This window comes from Pseudorca crassidens, chromosome 3 (assembly GCF_039906515.1).
Source record: "Pseudorca crassidens isolate mPseCra1 chromosome 3, mPseCra1.hap1, whole genome shotgun sequence".
NCBI classification, from domain to species: Eukaryota; Metazoa; Chordata; class Mammalia; order Artiodactyla; family Delphinidae; genus Pseudorca; species Pseudorca crassidens.
Window position 1 is genome coordinate 53,781,076 of NC_090298.1, and position 19,443 is coordinate 53,800,518.

Here is a 19,443-nt window from a genome sequence, read left to right on the forward strand (position 1 = left end):
ATATGGGGGCACAGGACTGGGAATTGGGGTTCTCAGGTAAACTCTCCACTCTGAAATAAAGGGGTCCTAATAGTGGTCCATTAACATCAAAAATTTTAAAGCTAAAAATAAGTTTTAAAATAACCTAATCCAACCCTGCCATCTTTTTTCCTTTAAGAATGTAAACGATTAACGTGAGTCTAACGTCCTAAGAGCTGAGATTATTCACATTATTATTAAGCCATTGACTTTTAGGCCTTCTGAAACATTTTCCACATCCTGTCTCTTGTCAGGCTTCTTCCTGTGAGCATAGTATTAGTTTAAGTTCCCACAGCCCTTTAGAGTGAAGCATAGGAGGAAAGGAGTTTCTAAAGTAGCAGAGGTAGGCAGCAATTTCTGTAAATATCACCATGGCCTCCTTTCTTCATCCTGGTGATGCTCCGCGTGTCCCGTTGGCATGACCAGAAGTGTTTGTTGGGGGTGGGATGGTGGTGGTCGGAGGGGAGCATGTTCATTCCTCTGCTCCATTTGCAACACTGACTTCCTTGTATGAGTAGGATCTGTAGCAGATAGGAGTTCAACAGCCTTTATGGGTTTCTATCTTCAGACATAGCTACCGATGTGACTTTGGACAAGTCATTACCCTCTTAGAGCCTCAACTTCAGTAAAAGAGAAATACCGTCTGCCTTGCTTACCTCTCAAGAGTGCTTGTGAAAGAAAGGTAACCCATAAAGGACTATAAAGAATTATTTATTATTTCTGGTATAAAGCATGTGCAAGTGACCAGGCTGGTCCCTTGCCCTCATGCAGGTTTGTGTTTTTAAGGAGCACCTCTTCAGAAGGCAAAGTAAAGCCAGGAACAAAAATTAACAAGACTTCAGTCATCCCAAGTGTCTGTGGGGTATTGATTCCAGGACCCCAATGGATACCAACATCCACAGATGCTCAAGTCTCATATAAAATGGCATAGTGTTTGCAGAGAATCTGCACACATCCTCCCGTATACTTTAAATCATCTCTAAATTACTTATAATACCTAATACAATACTGTGTAAATAACTGCTAGTTTGTGACAAATTCAAGTTTTGCTTTTTGGAACTTTCTAGAATTTTTTCCTCAAATATTTTCTATCCATGGTTGGTTGAATCTGTCGATGCAGAACCTGTGGATACAGAGGGCCACATGTACTAATAAAATGTATGCAGGGAACCCTTACCATGTGCCTGGTTCTCTTATAAGCACTTGATGTGCATGATCTCATAAATCTTCAGGACAGCTTGTTGAAGTGATTCCTTTTGTTACCCCAGATTTATAGGTGAGTAAACTGAGGCCAGAGTGGCTTAGGAATATGCACAAGGTCACAGGTCAGAAAGTGGAGGAGCCAGGACTCCTAACTGGATCTCTGATCCAGCCACGATCTTGCCCCTCAGCACTGCCTCTCCAGAAATTCCCTTGCTTGTAGCAGAAAGAATCCCAAAGTCCCAGACATGTGGCAGGAAATTTGCCTGGCTCTATGTCCCAGGCACTCAGGTTCTCAATTGGGCCCCCTCAGTCTGCCACCTTCAGATGACTCTTCCTGGCACTATTTGACAACCGCATTTTCATAGAATGGAGAGGGTATTTGGAAGAGATGTCAGCCTTAGAAATTTAATCAGCTGAGCCGAAAGCAATCAAGATGCCATCTGGACAGACTCTGACTTCCTGCCCAGAAGATAAAGACATCTGGACTTAGTAAATGCCAAGGACATGCTGACTTGGTCCCCAGGCCCCTGGTCCACTCCTCATTTCATGCAGATGTGTTTTCTTAATTGTGCAGAATCCATGGCTATGAGCTACTGCTGGGGCCACTGAGTGCTTCACTGCTCGGAACCGGTGACCACTGTGAGCCGTGGTGTCTTTCCAGTACTGAGGAGATGGATTGACTGCAAAGGCCCCGGTAAATATCCCCTTTAATGATGGAGCAGGAGGTGGCTGTCCGAGGCCCAATTTATCGTTGTAATTAGAGCCCATCACGACTGCTGATTGTTAAGTAGGGATGAGAGGAAATATTTGTGCATACAAAGAAGATAATTAAGGTGGTTCACTGGGTTTGCATACCCAATCTGTGCTTAGTGTTGCTGCTTCCTCCTGTGACGGAGGGTGTCTCAAGTCACAGGGGTTCTTGAACCATCCCTGGGTGGAGGACGAAGGGGTTTGGGGAAGAGCTGAGGAATTAGAAGAAAAAGGTTAAGATTCTGCACACAGGGCCTTTATAATGTGGCAACATCAGAACACGTTTTCTAAACACATTTCTAGAGATGGCTTGAATTTCACACACCAGCTTCTGTCTGTTTTAAAGCAGAGAAGGTCCTCCAATAAGCCACAGAATTTTGCACAGCTGGAACCAAACTCTTCTCCCTCTACCTCCCCCTGACAGAGGTGCTATTTGCCCCAGGTAAACTCCTGAAGTCCCAATGCCCGTAAATGGCAGTAATAAAACCTACTCCTAATACTTCTCTTTTAGCTCCTGCGTAGTTGGAACATATTGAAGGTTTGGGGGTTTGGAGGGAAGATTTGCTAGTCCGGAGCAATTGACATTTGAGAGTTTTTAATTTAATAATCATGAAAAAATTGTGTCTATAAGTGTTTACCAAGTTACTATTGTTTCTGACTTAAAAACCAAACCAAACCAACCCCAGTGGTAGGAATATATCTGTTCAGATGGAGGTAGCTGGAGAGCTGGTCCATACCTTATAATCTCCCTGGCCTCTGTGCTCAGGAAAAGGCCTCTTCTTTCTTTTCCTTGTCTTTGTTATAGGCTGCGTTTCTTTCCTTGTCTATCTCCCATTTCACTGCTATTGCATTTCCTTTCTGAAAATCTTTTTCTTGTCAGGGCGCACTGTTTGGTTAGCATTTGGTTCTTGCTTCAATTGTGTGTCTCTCTCTAACATTTCTTCCTTCTGATTTTCATATTTTATTTTTGAACCTCACCTTTAGCAATGGCTGTTCATCATCCTACCCACCCCCCTTTGTCCCTTACTTGTCAAAACTTGTTTTCTGTAGGATCATCGTGTTTCTTGGTCTCTGGAGGGCCCAGGCAGCATGCATTTGTTCTTTCCTCTTAGAACTTTGTTTTGTGGGTGCCAGTTATTCCAAGTCCTTGTGGGGTTGCCCAGGTGCCTATTGGGTCAGCAGCCGGGATGGTTGGAGATCTTAGCTCTGAGCTACCTTCACTTCTGGGACTGGGACCCAGTGGTCAGTGGAGCCTGGTCGATGGGATGTGCCTGGTTGAAGGTAAGTCATGGAGTGGGAAGTCCTAAACACCTGGGGTGTGTCATAGCCCACAGCCCTGACATTGACCAACCCAGTAGGCAGTTCACCTCTGAGATGGTACCAATCCAGTTTTGACCTTTTTTTTTTTTTTTCATGTGAGATGCAAATATGTGGAGTCTTTGGGGGAAGACAACAGGAAGCCAAGCACTGGGGCATCTTGGGATTTTCAACAAGAAAGAGAAAAATCCATTGTATTGTGAATAAACATATATTGTGATAAGACTCTCCATAAATTAACATCAAGTTAAGAGAAAAAGTCTCTACATGGAGAGACAGTGGCAATCAGCAGTGGCGAAGTATGGGAAAATTATAAGATTGTAGCTTCAATTCTAGCATAGTCTTCCTCTTTGGAACACAGTCTGTTCCTGTTGTAGTCTGTTATTAATAAACAAACAAAAAAAAAGAAGAAAGAAGAAATTCTAAAACTTTCTACTTTCTAAATAGAGTTGAATTTGCTTTAAACAAATCAAGCATAAAAATTTAAGGGGCTTTCCTGGTGGCACAGTGGTTGGGAGTCCGCCTGCCAGTGTGGGGGACACGGGTTCAAGTCCTGGTCCGGGGGGATCCCACATGCCACGGAGCGGCTGGGCCCGTGCGCCACAACTGCTGGGCCTGCGCTCTGGAGCCCGCGGGCCGCAGCTGCTGAAGCCTGCACCCCTGGAGCCCATGCTCCGCAGCGGGAGAGGCCACTGCAATGGGAGGCCCGCGCACTGTGGCGAAGAGCGGCCCCTGCTCGCCGCAACTGGGGGGGAGCCCGCACGCAGCAACGAAGACCCAACGCAGCCAAAAATAAAATAAATAAATTTATTTAAAAAATTTTAAATTGCAGGATTGATAAAATACAAGCATTTATTTTATCAAAGAACTCAGTTTGTGACTACACTATCGTAGAATTCCTGTAACCAAATCTCGTGCAGTTTTTATGACCAGATTTTTCAAAATTTAACTACATGTCTATCTGCTGTGAAAAATGAGGCTGACTTGTAGCTTTTAAACACACGCACAGTCACTATTCAAGTCACAAATAGAAACTAAACAAATGACAAAAATCTTTGCTTTGTATGAGTTGATAAGGTCATAACCAAGGTTGAAATTGAGCTATCCCAAGCTGTGTTTGTTTGTTTGTTTTTTCAGGAAAAAAAAGTGTATAGCCTTGGTGGGGCAATGCAGTTTTGGAGTATCTGGAGAGGCTGCTGGCTGTGAGGCCAGAACTTCGTGCTCATATGGGGAATGAGAGAACCACCACCACAATCAAGACCTAGGACAGGTTGTAAAGCACCTGCTGACACTGGGGTCTCAGGCTTTGTTTTTTCTGTAGGGAAGGGAGTGGGAAGCTGGATACCTGGAGGGTTAGTTGCTTCCCTGGCAGGAGGTGGCCCATTTCCAGTCTAGAATTCTACCAGGAAAAGAACCTGACCATGGTTCACCATTCCAGAATAGATGTACCTTTTGTTGTGTTGTCACTTTTTTCTTTATACTTTCATCTGAAAAATTGGGATTCGAAGTTGTTTATGTTTTTAAATTACAACTTAGAGTGCCAACTATTTACCGTCTTCATAAGGAATTTAGAAAAAAGTTCTTTCTTTTTTCATTGAGAAAATAATAATAATATTTAGTACATAGTGCCTACTGTTTATTGTCAGGTACTGTTCTAAGTAAGTTAGAGATTTTAACTCACTATCTTTATGACTACACTCTGTCATTTCTGGGTAAAGAAACACAAGGAAGCTAAGTAAATTGCTCAAGGTCATTTGGCTCTGTGGCTGAGGTAGGGCTTGAACCTAGGGAGCCTGGCACCAGATAAAACAGGAGAAAGACGGTGACAGGGAAATCTGAAGAAGGGAAAAAACCCATCAGAGCCACTTGTTTCCCCCAGTGTTTTGAAGAAAACTTTGCAGCCTGTCCTCCTCCCCACTGCAAACCCCACTCTGCAACTGCTTCTTAGGGCCGGGTGTGTACTGAGGCCCGTGTCCCTAAGGCAGAGAGGAGTCCAGCTTTAGAAGCGAGGGATTGCATATGGAGGGAGCTCTGCGTGAAATTCGAGAAACTCTACCCAATCATCCTATGTCCCTAGGACTTGGCTCCACTTTCCCTTCGGGATGGAAACAAACAACGTTTCCAGCGAGTATCCAGCTAGTAGTGACTGCTACTGGCAGCTATCTTGCAAATGTTAACCCTGCCACCTAGTGACCACTTTCTGAATGTCACCTGGAAGATTACCATGTAGAACAGTGGTCCCCATCCTTTTTGGGACCAGGGACCAGTTTCGTGGAAGACCATTTTTCCATGGACGGGGGAGGGGGAATAGTGGGGGAGGAGGGATGGTTCAGGAGGTAATGCGAGCCATGGGGAGTGGCAGATGAAGCTTCCCTCGCTCGTCCACCGCTCACCTCCTGCTGTGCGGCCCCCGTTCCTAACAGGCTGAGGGCCGGTAGTGGTCCTCGTCCCCGGGGGTTGGGGACCCCTGATGTAGAACATCCCATGTTGACCTCAGCATTGCCACCACCCTGCCTGACGGCTGAGACTTTCTCCTGCTTAGAGACCCCATGTGGCACTGACCAGCTGACATGTCATTACAGTTTTAGGGCTGCTTTAGTCATACCTGCAGAATAAGAGCTGAGCTGTCATTTCCTCCTCTGTTTCCTCAGGACGATAAGGTGCTTGGAGCACAATGAATATGTCTCAAGAGCACGTGCCAAGTACTTATGGGAGGAGGTGACTTCTGTCCCTACAAAGGTCTAAGTTCCCACTATCCCTTGTGCTTGATTCTATTACAGCTCTTGAATGTTCTGTTTCCTTGTATGTCCCTTTCCTCCATTGAATTGTGAAAGCTGTGAGGTTGGGGACAATGTCTTGCTTATGTTTTATCCCCACAGCTTGGTTTGGTGTCTGTCTGATGAATGCCAGTTGAATGAATGGATGGAAGGTATAGCTATAAATTCACAGCTCTTTCCACACTCTTCCCACATTTTTCCAGTTGAGGCATCTTCCCCTTTCCACTCTCAGTATGAACAATGTCGTTTTTTCTTCAGTTCTCAGTCTTCTCCTTATTCATTTATACACTCAGCACATGCTTAGCACTTGACCTTGTCTTGAATTTTGGAAGTATGAAGGTGAAGTTGGGAAGTCTCTAACTTACACCCACCAAACCTCCAAACTTACTTGCACCTGCACCTGATTCTCCTTGGACCCTATGCCACTCCTTCCAGATGTGCTCTGAATCCCACGGATCACTCATTGGAATCACCTGGGAAGCTTTAACAGTGACTGATGTCTGGCTCCCAACTCAGAAAATCTGATGTCTTTGGTCTTGAGTGCAGGCTGGGAATCGGAATTTTTAAAATGCCTTCAGGGACACCTAAACTACAGCCAGGATTGAGACCTGATCTCTGTATGCTCCCCTTCTTAGGCTTCAGCAGGTAACCTCACCCTCACTTGAATTTCTATTTGTTTCCATTCTGTTGGGTCATTTCCAAGTCATACGCAATGCCTGAAACTCTTTTATCTGAACATAAGAATGAAAAATCCTCCCTGGATCCATTGTCCATAGCAACTATCCGCTCTCTTTATGTACGTTCCAAGTCAAACAAAATTCAAGAATAAGTTGCCCACACAGGCTCTCTCTGCTTTCCCATCAACCATTCAATCTTCAATCTACTCCAGACTGGGTTCTGTTCCAGAATTGATCACTCTTGTCATTCAAAAACATTCATATCTCTTGGCCTCAAAGACCCCATGTTCTCCTGTTTCTCTTTCAGGCTACCTTTCTACCTGTCCTCTCAATGTTGAGAGTTCCTCAGGACATGGTGCTCGGCCATCTTTCCTTTTCACTCTGCTTCTCGTGCTTTCCAGGCTCTGGGACCGTGGGGCTGATAATGCTTGCTCAGACCATTCCATCAGTCTCCTACCTGCATAGCCAAATCCCTTTTTTGGTCTGCTTCTCCATTAGGTGTGTGACAGGCATCTCAGATCCCATATTCCAAACTGAATCTTGATGTCTCCCTACCCTTAGATGATCCACTTACACTGCTTCCCGTTGCATTAGTTTCCTGCGACTTCTGTAATGAATTACTACAAATGGATTGGCTTAAAACAGCACACACTTATACTCCCAGTCTGGAGGCCAGAAATCTAAAATTAGTTCCTCTGGGCTGAATCAGGATGTCAGCAGGACTACACTTTCTCTGGGGGCTTCAGGGATAAATCTGTTCCTTGATTCTTCCAGTTTCCGGTGGTTGCCAACATTTCTTGGTGTATTAGTGAGGGTTTCCCAGAAAAACAGAACCAGTAGTGTGTGTGTGTTTGTGTGTGTGTATGTATAGTTTTATTATAAGGAACTGGCTCATGTAACTATGGAGGGTGAGAAGATCTGCAGTCGTCAAGCTAGAGACTCAGGAGGGTCCGTGCTGTAAATTCCAGTCTGAGGGCAGGAGAAGAGGACTGTCTTGATTCAAGCAATTAGGCAGGAGAAGTTTCCTCTTTCTCAGACTTTTTGTTCTATTCAGGTCTCCAATTTATTGGATGAGGCCCACCCACATTAGGGAGGACAACCTGCTTTACTCAGTCTACTGAGTCAAACAAAATCTCATCAGGAAACACTCTGACAAACACACCCAGAATGATGTTCGACCAAATGTCTGGACATCCCGTGGCCAAGTCAAGGTGACACAGAAAATTAATTATCAGACTTGGCTTGTGGCCACATCACTCCAATTTTCAAGGGCAGCATCTTTAAATCTCTTTTTGTTCCATTTTCACATTGCCTTCTTGTATGTGTGTGTTTAAATCTCCCTTTGCTTCCCTCTTATAAGGAAGATTGTATTTAGGGCCCATCCAGTTAATCCAGAATAATCTCTCATTCTCAAGACCCTTAAATTAATCATATCTGTAAATACTCTTTTTCCAGATAAGGTAGCATTCACAGGTTCCAGAGTTGAGGACATGGATATCTTTTGAGGGTCCGTTATCAAGCCTCCTACGCTAACCCATGCAAAGGGCACTTTAATCCACCCAGTTTCTTAAACCAGAAATTCAGGGCTCACCTTTGTCATAAAATTCTCCCCAACCCCATCTGATCCATTGACAACGCCTGTATTTTCCATCTTCTAAGTAATCTCGAATCAGTTCAGCTCTTTCCATTTCCTCTGCTACCAACCTAACTCAAAACAGAATGTCTTTCCTGGATTATTTTAATAGTACACTTATGTCAATTGTAATTATCTCCTTATTTGCAGGGTTATTGTTGAATAACCCTTATTTGCAGGGTTATCTGTCTCCAGTCACTAAGTTGTAAGCTCCTTGAAGGTAGGACCGTCTATGTTTTTTTCGCCATTATATTTTAGACCCCAGCAAAGTGCTTTGTATAGGTTAGGTGCTCAATAAATAGGTATCACACGTATGAATGGATGGATGGTACCTTTCCTGCCATAGAGGAGCTACTAGTCTGGTGAAGGGGCCATTCGATGGCTTCAACCCTAAATTACTTTACTTATTCATTTAAACTATGTGTATTGAGAGCCATCTGTAAGCCAGACGTTCTAGTAGCCTCAAAAAATCCACCAACTGACAAACTACATAAAACTCCTTGCTCTCATGGAACTTTGCGTTTTAGTGTGAGGAAGGACAATGTATAATAAGTGCATTCTATATATAGTGCTTATATATCACATTAGAAAGTGATAAATGATATGAAAATAATAGAGCAGTTCAAAGGGGATGCACTTGTAATTTTGGATGGGGTAGATCTTCCTGAGAATTTCATATTTGAGAAAAGAATGAATGAGCTGAGGGGTGAGTCATGAATATATCCTGGGAAGGAGCTTCCCAGGCCGAGGGAAGTATAGTTGAGGAAGTCCCTGAGGCAGGAGTGGACATGGTCAGTTGAAGGAGGATGAGGATGCCAGTACGGCCGGAGTGAGAGAGTGAGGCTGAGAGCAGGAGGAGATGAGGACCAAGGGACCATGGGGCCAGTCTGTGCAGGACCTTGTAAGACAGTGGAAGGATTTGGCTTTTCCTCTGAGTAAGATGGGGAGCCATTGGAGGGTTTCCAGCAGAGAAGGGACACCATCTGACTCACATTTTCATTGTATCCCTCTGGCTGCTGTGTGGACTGCAGGGGAGCAAAGGTGGAAATAAGAACCCTGGAGAAGTTATTTCAGTAATTGAGGTGAGAGATGGTATAGATTGGACCAGGGTAATAGCAGCAGAGGTGTTGAGAACTGGGCGGAATTGAGATATATTTTGAAAATAGGGCCAATAGGATTCCTTGATAGACTGGACGTGGGGTGGGGGCGAGAGAGGGAGAGAGAGAGAGAGAGAGAGATGCCAAGAATGATGCCCAGGTTTTTGTCTGGAAGCAACTGGAAGCTAGACTAAATTCATAGTTTTGTCTGGAACTCCTGCCCCAAACATCTTAATTCCCTAAAGTCACTGGAACGGCTCTGCAGTCCTGAACTTTGCAGACAGCTGCTCAGAGTTGTCATCCGTCCTCCCCTGGAGAGTGTCTGATCCCTCCCCTAAACGTGCGCCCCGCTCTTCTCTCACACCCGTGCGCAGGGACTCTGTCACTTTGCCTTCAGCACAGTGCTCAGCCTGCAGCCCACATTCCATCCGTGACACAATCCCACTGCATCCCTGGATGTTCCTCTCGAGGTTGGTCTGAGCCTTGACACACTGCTTGGGGTACCCTTCTGACCCTAGCCTTTTGTTCACACCCAGGGCTCTAGGAGGTTGACCTGGTTATTTTTCTTGCTCACAGAAGTTTCTCCTTATTCGTTCTGCTCCAAAACACTTGAGGTCATTCAGTAGTCCCTGGATCTCTGTTGGCCGGGGTGGCCTGACCAAGTACCACTTTAAGTAACAGTGCCCTGTTAACTTCTTCCTGAATTTTTAATATTCTTGTTGACAGGGGCTTTGGGCTAGTCTCTATGACAGGTTCAGTGGAAAGGCCATTCCGTTAAGAAGCTGCAGCTGTTATGAAAGAAGGCTCACTCTCCCTGTGTGTGTGCAGTTATGCCGGTACGGGTATCGGGTGCTACAGGGCTTTGGGAAATGTCTGCAAAGTCAGTGGCAAAACAGTTGTCTACAGCTGGCCTGTTTTGACCCCGTCTCTCACCCTACATAAGCCTCCAGCAAGTAACATGAAAGGGTCAAGCATCTCATGTTTCTTCCCCTAATGAGAATCAGGGTGCCACTGTGATGGCATTTCTCCCCACTTTCAGTTGCTGGGGGACCCCGTTTGTGCGTGCACATTGTGTCCTCCAGCCCATAAACCCGCGTGTACTTGGAAAGAAAAGTCTCTAGGGGGAATGGAATTTAAAAGGATTTTCGGGCTTCCCTGGTGGCACAGTGGTTGGGAGTCCGCCTGCTGATGCAGGGTATACCGGTTCGTGCCCCGGTCCGGGAAGATCCCACATGCCGCAGAGCGGCTGGGCCCGTGAGCCATGGCCGCTGAGCCTGCGCGTCCGGAGCCTGTGCTCAGCAACGGGAGAGGCCACGGCGGTGAGAGGCTGGCGTACCGCAAAAAAAAAAAAAAAAAAGGACTTTCAACTCGTTGTTCAGGAGCAGTGGTCACCAGCTTCTCACTAAATGCAAGCTCTCCCAAATTCTACAGACACCCCCAAAAACCTCAAGAGCCAAACGCTCCGGCCCTGCCCTTCCCCCAGCCCCCACCCCCAGGGGGAGTGGTGCCCGGTCTGCCGCGGTGCATGCTGGGTAGGCTGGCTGTAAGCAGCAGCGGAAGTGAGAGGCTCCTCAGGTGTGTGAACCGAACAACGGGAAGTCCTGAAGGCCTCCGCGGGGCGGGGGACTGAAAAGGGCGAAAATGGCAGGGATGGGAGGGTGGGGAGAAGTTTTTCAGAGCTTTAAACTGAAAACTGCTTTCGAGGGGAGCAAAGACTTCTCTGGTGGTCTCCCAAGGGTGCTCCAACCCGCAGCTGTGCCCTGGTCTGGTTAACTTCTTAATTTACACCTCCTGGGAGCTCTCCTCTAATCAGAGGGCTTGGTAGGAGAGGTTTGGGACAGGAGCCGAAGGCCGGAGACTCTCCATGTCACCGTGACGGGGTGCGGGGCTGAGCCAGCTTGGGCAAAACCGGGGGTGCTGATTTCACACAGCGCATAGTATACGGGTGAATTTATCTTTCGTTGCCATGTAATCAAATTAAAGGGCAACAAGCGGCTTTTCCTCAGTTTTCTGAAAGGGGTTGCAGCAACACCCATTATGAGGTCTTTATTCTTGCATGGATTGTTTAGCTTGGTGGGATCAGAGGAAGGGGGGTGTGTCTTGGTTGAGAGGACGAACTCTGGTGGCAGTGTGAGAGGTGACAGCCAAGTCTGCAGGAGCCTGTCTCTGGAATGTGAGTGGAAAGAAGCACCTCTGAGCTCTCGTGCAGGAGAACTGCAGTGTTTTTTTGTGTGCTCCTAGGGTCTAATAGGTATGAACTTTAGAATCTTGGAATGTCCCCTGCTAGGTTCCATGTGAAGGGTCATTGAGCATTGACTGTGGGCCAGGTATTCTTCCAAGGGCTTTCTGTGTATTAACTTAGATTTACAAGTTACTGAATATTTACAATTGCTGAATATTGTTAAGAACAAAAACCAAATAGCACACTAGTGTGCGTTGTGTTCTTTTGTTCCTATACAAAAGTGATTATATGTTATATATATTTGCAGGTGAGGGAAAACTTCTGGAAGGGTAGCCAAAGAAATGGTTTAGCGGTTGTCCTTGGGAGACTGAGAGACTCCTTAACTGGGGAACTATGGTGTGGGAGGGAGATTTTTCATATAGTACACTTTTGTTCTGTTTGAATTCTTTTAGCCATGTGGGATGTTTCAATAAAAAAATGTTACATTTATTTTTTTAGGAGAATGAAATGAAAACCCTGTAGTCCAAGGCAACTTTGTGGATCAGGCGCTGTGGGCTGAATCCTGGAGAAGGACAAGTCCAAGGTAATACAGTGGATAGAGAACCAGGGGACAGGATGGAGGGGGGATCTTTGAGGAGATCTAGTTTGCAACAGAGGAGCTTGCTATCTTGGTGACTAAATACCAGCTCTAATCTCAAACTGGAAGGAAAATTGGAAATAGCAGTTAAAGTTCACTTGACAGGAACCAATGTCAAGCTAAAGTAAGAAATATGAGATTGCACCTGTAACTGGCCCACTATGCCACTATATATCATTCTAATCCCAAACTTGCCTCAGCCAGAAAGACAGGCAGTCCTCAACTCTCTCATACTGCTAGGCTCCACCCCAGCCTGTGAAAACCTATACTGTGATTATTAGTACTGTTGCAGGCAGTCAGGAAACTGGCCCAGTCATCTGGTCCTCAAATATGGAGATGGAAGTCACTGCTAGCATTGTGAGTGGTCCAAGACAAATGGGGCCCCAAACTTGCCACTCCAAGGAACCCATCATCTTACAGAGATAACACACGAATCATGAGCTCTTAATGGAGGCTTCACTGTGTTAAGTCCACCAGAGGAATAGATCCAGAGTTATGGGGTTTCAGAGAATAGGATTACATTAGTCAGGAGGCAGTCCGAACATTTATAAAAAGGACTTTGCTTGCCACTTAGGATTTTGGTAGAAGGAAGGGACGATATTTCATGCAGGAGAGTGGCTTAAGTAAAGAAGGTGAGGTGTGTTTGCAGAACAGGTGAGTGAGTTTGGTTGAAATGCACGGGGTTTGAAAGAAATGCAGGAGGAGCAGTCTGAAAATATCAGGTAGGGTGATGAGTTCCATTCTGGGTAAGCAACAGGGACCAGTTTAATTGTTCTGAGCACAGGAATGCCAGGACTTGAGTCCTTCAGGAAGATGAATTTTGCAGCAGGGTGGAGGTGAAGAGATGAAGGACCTGGGCCGGGGAGGTGGATTTATAGGCTCTGGGATTAGTCCTCCAGCTGAGAGCTAATGAGAGTCAAGGAGGAAGAAAGAAAAGGTGGAGACAGTCATGACAGATTTTGCAAAGGGCACAGAAGAGAAGTGATGACTGATTGGGTGTCAGGAGTGACGGAGCAGTTGGTGGAGTTTTGAGGCTGGTTGGCTAAAAGGAAAGGGATAGAATAAGTGGATTTGGTGGCAACAGTGCTAAGGAAGAGAATTAGGGGGTATTTTGGGGGTTCTTGTACCCTATACACAGAAGTTTGAGACTGGAGCTTAGGGGAGAAGTTGGAGTTTTTCGGGGAGAGCGAGCTCTGTAGTGGGAATAGTTGAATCCCAGATATTAGATGATTTTGCAATGAGGGGTTTTGAAAGAGAAAAAAGAAAATGATCAAGCAAGACAAGCTAAGGAAAGAGGTGACGACAGAACAGTAAGGAAGGAATGGAATCACAGAATCTTGGCTACGGCAGTTTAACACAGGAGTTGGTGATAAAACGCGCCCCCCACCACACACGGAAAGGTGAGAAAAATGAGGTGAGAAAGGCTATTGGTTATGGCAGCTAAGTGGTCACTGATGACTTTTAAAACTCTTTTTAGATTTAAAGCATAGTTTGCAAATTTCAGGGCTGTAGGCTGAATCCAACCATAAGAAGGTAATTCACTTCATCCTCAGTGTTTAAAAAAGTCAGATTAATAGCTAATATTTAGAAATTGTTAGATTTCACATAAAAATCCCAAATTTCAAACCACCCCTAGCCCTCATTCCTCTTGGGTTGGATGTTGGCTGGAGGCCCTGTGTCGGCGGTGTAGTGGAGGGAGTGTGAGAGGTTGGGGGGGATTGACCCCTCCAGGTTGCCGCAGCTGCCCCCAGCCTCCTTGTTGCAGTTCTGCTGTCAGTGTGTTTGCACTTGGTTAAGGCATGTGGAACTGGTGAGGAAATAGAGGTCACTTACTCTTTGAAGTAGAATGCTCCTTTGAAAGTTTGGAGCTGACGTGCAGAAGAGAACGGATGGTTAGTCAGGGCAGCAGGGAGGAGAAGAATGAGTGTGTTAGGGTAACGGAGCCTCGTGCTCCCTTTGGTGTTACCCAAGAGGAAGGATTGAAGTAAAGAGGAGGAGACTAAAGAGGTGGGGGAGGAAGGGATTGATAAAACCTAAATTATATGTGGGAACTGAGTAAGAAGCAAGATTGGAAAGAACAGGAACCTCTCTGCCTTTGAAATAGAAGCCACAGACAGAAATAACAAGGGGGATAATTTGCGGGGGAGAGGAGGGATTGCAGGAGAAGAGCTGGGATTCATGTTATGTGTGGGTGGGCTAATAAAATGGGGCTGAGGTCAGGGCCAGACCAGCATGTTATGGGGCAGTGGGGTAATTCTCGGGGCAGGGCAATAGTTTGGCAGTCTTGAAGTGGTATTCCTTAAATATTTATCTAGTAGTCATTTTCTTATAACAAAGAGAAGCTGATTTTCTCTTTAAAAAATTGCATGCCTATGTTTATATTTAGAAATTGGGGTTTATTACAGACCCAGATGTAGCATAACATTTACACTTAGTTGAAATTGTCTCACACATCACATTTTCTGTAGTGATGAGTACTCCTATTTACTAAGTATAGGGGAAGTGTGCTATTCATATATTGAATACATGAATTGTTGAATAGTAGTAAAGTGTAGTTCAATATGTATTTAAAAGTTTCTTTTCCTGACTTACATGATAGCAAAACAGATCTCATTTTTCTTTAGTTCTCTCTCTCTCTCTCTTTTTTTTTGAGTTTCTTTTTTTATTTCTGAACCAGACAACTTCATGGAAGTCTTGGGTCAGTGCTTCAAACTGAAATAATAATGTGAACCACTTGTTACTGATAAATACTACAATCTTCATCCTGCAGTTTTAGCATGTCATTGGTCCCTTGGTGCCGGCCTCAGCTGTTCTATCAGCTGATCTCAAGATCTGTGACTCTGTGGGCAAACCATCTAACTTGCTAAAGCGCACCGGAGAGAAAAGGCTGTGCCTTGCAGGATGCTTTAATATATATGTTGGTGGGAGCCAGGAGTGGGCTTATGTCTGGCCAGTTATGTGAAAAGTTTCATGTGGACAGCTGAGTTCACCGGCAACAAGTTGCCGACATTCCTGTGTTGGCTTAGTGCACCTTCCTGATAAATTGGTACCTGTAATGGGTGCTTGGATGGCCCAATCCTTCTTGTGGATGTGGGTAGGATTTAGGCTGCAATATGGAATCAGTTTGCTGCTGGTATTATAGTGGATGTGAAAGTAGGTCTATTCAAGGCAAACAAAAGGACCACCAAGACTTAGGGAGGGACTTGCAGATTTGTGGCAGAGAGACAAAGGGAGAGACCAGAATGCTTTTCTTAGGAGGCCAGCAGGGTGTTGCAGTGATGGTTCTTGCAGGCTTATGTCAGGCAAGTGGGGTCAGAATCGAGGGTGGACTGATGGTGGCTTGGAGGGAGTGGGGAAGGAGAGGAAGTGAAGGAAGCTGTGATTGGATTTCAGAATTTTAGTCATTTTAGTGACATATTCCTTTCAATGAAATATCTTTAAAGTTGCTTTTAAAAATACAGCCCTATAAAATTACGATTAAAAATGCATTTCTGTGATGTGTGAATTGCTTGGAGGACTGACTGCCACTATAAGCTTCACGTGACTAAGAACACTCCAAATTGTCTTTGGTCTGATATGAACATCCGAATTGCAGTGCATTTGTGGCAACCTTCAAAATAATAGATTTCTCATGTGACTGAACATGATACCTCACCTTAATTTTCATTTTAGTTTTTCTATCAGTCATAACTGAGTTACACTAGTCACTCATATGTGCTGAGGACTGGCAACCTACGTGGATATAATAGTTAGGTGTCATTAAAATGATTTGGTTAGCATTCATGGAGGGATAAACACTAGCGTCATTATGATTGTGACCGTCCCTCAACCTCCCTGAGTCTTACTTCCCTTATTTTAAACTGTGGCGGGGTGAGAGTGGGGGTGAGGTGGGTGATCTCTTAAATGTCAGAGAACATGACAATAAGCCAGGATGGTAGTTAGGACTGAGTTTCAATGTGCTGAAAGATAAACTGACGCATATTAAAATGTTTAAGCATTTCCCTGAGCAAATATGGATTCTAATCAGGCAGAGACAAACCAGAGGTAGTTAGGACTTTCATAGAGAAGACTTAGAAGCAAAGCAAGGAGATTATACGATTGGCTGTAGCTTAAGCCGTTGCCACATTCAGGAAAGCCTAGTCGGCTGTCTGTGATTGGTTCTACTTAGGTTTCGATTTCTTAACCCTGAGGCCTTTACAGGCTTAGATTTTGGTTTGCTTACGTAGGTGCCAAGCATTAGCGCTGCATTAGAGCATTTGAGTCACCTTGGTCTAATGCCCTCCTTGTTTAATTAATTTAACGCATGTGATGAGAATAAGAAGGCAGCAGCACAGACTTCTTGGGTTGGAGTTTGTACTTGTTTAGTTTTGTTAGGAGAGCTAGGCCATTTGTAGCATTGCCTCAAAGACTCTTCTGAATTCCAGGAAGACAATTATTGTCAGTTACATGTTTAAAGCTCCTTGTAACTAAAATATACGTTTTTAGGCTACACAGTAGAGCTGTTTAGAGAACACAGGGAGGCCTTGTATAATCAGTGCATACAATATATTTATTCTTATTTTATAGGATTTAGGATATGGTGTTACTACTTTAAATGATTCTGGAGCTTATGGTTTTTGCTTCTTTGTTTTCCTATGTGTTTTGGGATGCTGCTGCTGCTGTTCAGGATCTAGCATCCAGGACCCACAAGCAGGATGTGTCTTTCCTAAAATGATCCCACTCTTTGGCCCCTGCAGGAACTGAAATTTTGCAGGAAATTCTTAAGGAATGTTGTGGGTCCCCGTTGTTGTGATTTTACCTATTTCCCTTGTCTTTTTGGAGCGGTCAGCCTCTAAGCACTGTCCTTCTACTGTTGATCACTGTTGTACTGTGAGCCATCGTCGGGGAACTCTGGGAGAAAGAAAACCTCCCTGACTCCACCTCCTTCTTCCAAGGGCCAGAATCCCACTTCCCAAATCAGCATGTTAATCTTCTCCACAGAAGGGGTATCATCCAGTGATATTGCATCAGGTACATACTGAATTTCTTGATCTGACGTCTGCAATTCTAGTTCGTTAGCCAAGCTTTCTTTCTTTCTGGTTCTACCTGGGCAACTCTGCACTGGAACATGGCTGCATTTACTGAAGGTGTTAAGGTATAGCTGGTGAACTCTGGTTTCTTGATATTTAGCTACCAGGTCTTCTAAAACCTCATTCCTTGTAGGCACATCAAAATATATTTTTTTCATACATTATTATTCCTTCTATTTTTTTTCTTGGTTGATCTTGCTAGTGCTACAAAAAGATTTTTTGTTTGTTGTCTGTCGTTTGTTTTCTAGCTCATCAGTATCTGCTCTTATTTTAGCTGGATAGTTGACTAGTTTTAGTTTGTTATGTTACGGATCTGCTTAGCACTGGCATTAGGCGATGACAATAGCAGTTGATAACTAGGAGGTAATAATGAGTTATTAATTAGATGTCTCTGTGGACAGGCATTGTGTCGTGCGTTCTATGTAGATCACCTCTAATCTTCCATGCCAGGTAGGGAATATCTTACCTATTTTGCCACGATGAGGTGGAGGTTCCGAAAGGTCACATGCCTTGCCCAGGGTCACCCAGCTACCAGTGGCTGACCAGGAATTTGGAACCCGCTGATTGCCAAGCCTGTGAGCATTCCACTAGATCACGCTGTCACTCCACAGGGACTCCAGAGTTTCTGTTTCAGTTGATGGATTTGATTTCTCTTGTCTCCAGCTTTTTTCTGTTCTTCCTTTCTCACTCATGTGCTCCTCATGCACAATCTCCTCTCCGTTCCTTTGTCAGAATGTATACCTTCTAACTGAGCCTCCATTAAACACACAACTCCGCCTATTGCTAAGTAAACCTTACCTGACTTTGATTAAACTGTCCACTTGCAGGGGTCCTGGTTATCACACATTTCCAGATAAGGCTTGAAAGCGTGATTTCATTATTGAAGATAATACAGTTAATTAATAAATGCTTATTAACTTATAAAAAGAGAGTTAAGTTATCATGGACTTTAATGATTTATACCTAATTCCCAGAGGTATACAAGGCAGCTTAAAACAGCATATTTAATACTGTGCTAGATACTTTATGTACATTAATCCTTTTCTCCCATAAAAAACCTTATGAGATAAGGATTATTATTCTTTTCCAAGTCCGTATAATGAGAAAGGAGCAGGTTAAATTCATGCTTTTCTCCAGTGCCTAAGCTCTTTCTACCACACTTATCTGTCTCTTTACTAAGTTGTTTGTAATATTAATTACCAGATATCTCAGTTATATTAGTGTTTGGAGATCATTAAAATTTTCTCTACATTTTCCTGGTAGAAACGAGAAACACACACACACACACACACACACACACACACACACACATGCATGTATATAGATAGATAATAGACAGCAATAGGGAGAGAAAGAGAAGAGAAAAGCCTGTGTTAATAAAATGTGTATATTTTTGCACATTTAAACATAAATTTGAAATGGTAAATTTGATGAGGATTTTTTCAGTAAATTTAAAAGACTGTAATTAAATGAAAAATATTTGAAGTCACTATAATTCAATTCCGTAGTGTTTTAAGATGTCTTAAAAGTAGATTATTTAAAGTACTGAATCATATCCCACCCCACCTCTGCCCCCTTCATGGACAGGTCTTAAATGACAATCTGAAGATGATCTCAGGCATTTGTAGAAAAACTTATTGATCAAAAGGCTCCAAATATGTGTATACACTATAATAATTTAAAAAATATCTTTATTGGAGTATAACTGCTTTACAATGTTGTGTTAGTTTCTGCTGTACAACAAAGTGAGTCAGTGATATGTATACATATATCCCCATATCCCCTCCCTCTTGCATCTTTCTCCCACCCTCCCTATCCCACCCCTCTAGGTGGTCACAAAGCACCGAGCTGATCTCCCTGTGCTATGCGGCTGCTTCCCACTAGCTATCTATTTTACATTTGGTAGCGTATATATGTCAATACTACTCTCTCACTTTGTCCCAGCTTCCCCTTCCCCACCTGTGTCCTCACGTCCTTTGTCTACATCTGTGTCTTTATTGCTGCCCTTTTCCTAGGTTCATCAGTGCCGTTTTTTTAGATTCCATATATGAACGTTAGCATATGGTATTTGTTTTTCTCTTTC

General features: G+C 44.1%; 1 long non-coding RNA gene across 1 annotated transcript in view; it reads left to right on the forward strand.

Moving 5' to 3' along the window:
* The first annotated feature begins 12,150 nt into the window (after nt 1-12,150).
* LOC137220708 (uncharacterized) overlaps nt 12,151-19,443 on the forward strand; it is a 472,693-nt gene continuing 465,400 nt past the window's right edge. Inside the window, exon 1 of the long non-coding RNA XR_010941752.1 lies at nt 12,151-12,237. This is a non-coding gene — a long non-coding RNA (uncharacterized lncRNA). The remainder of the gene's footprint in view (nt 12,238-19,443) is intronic.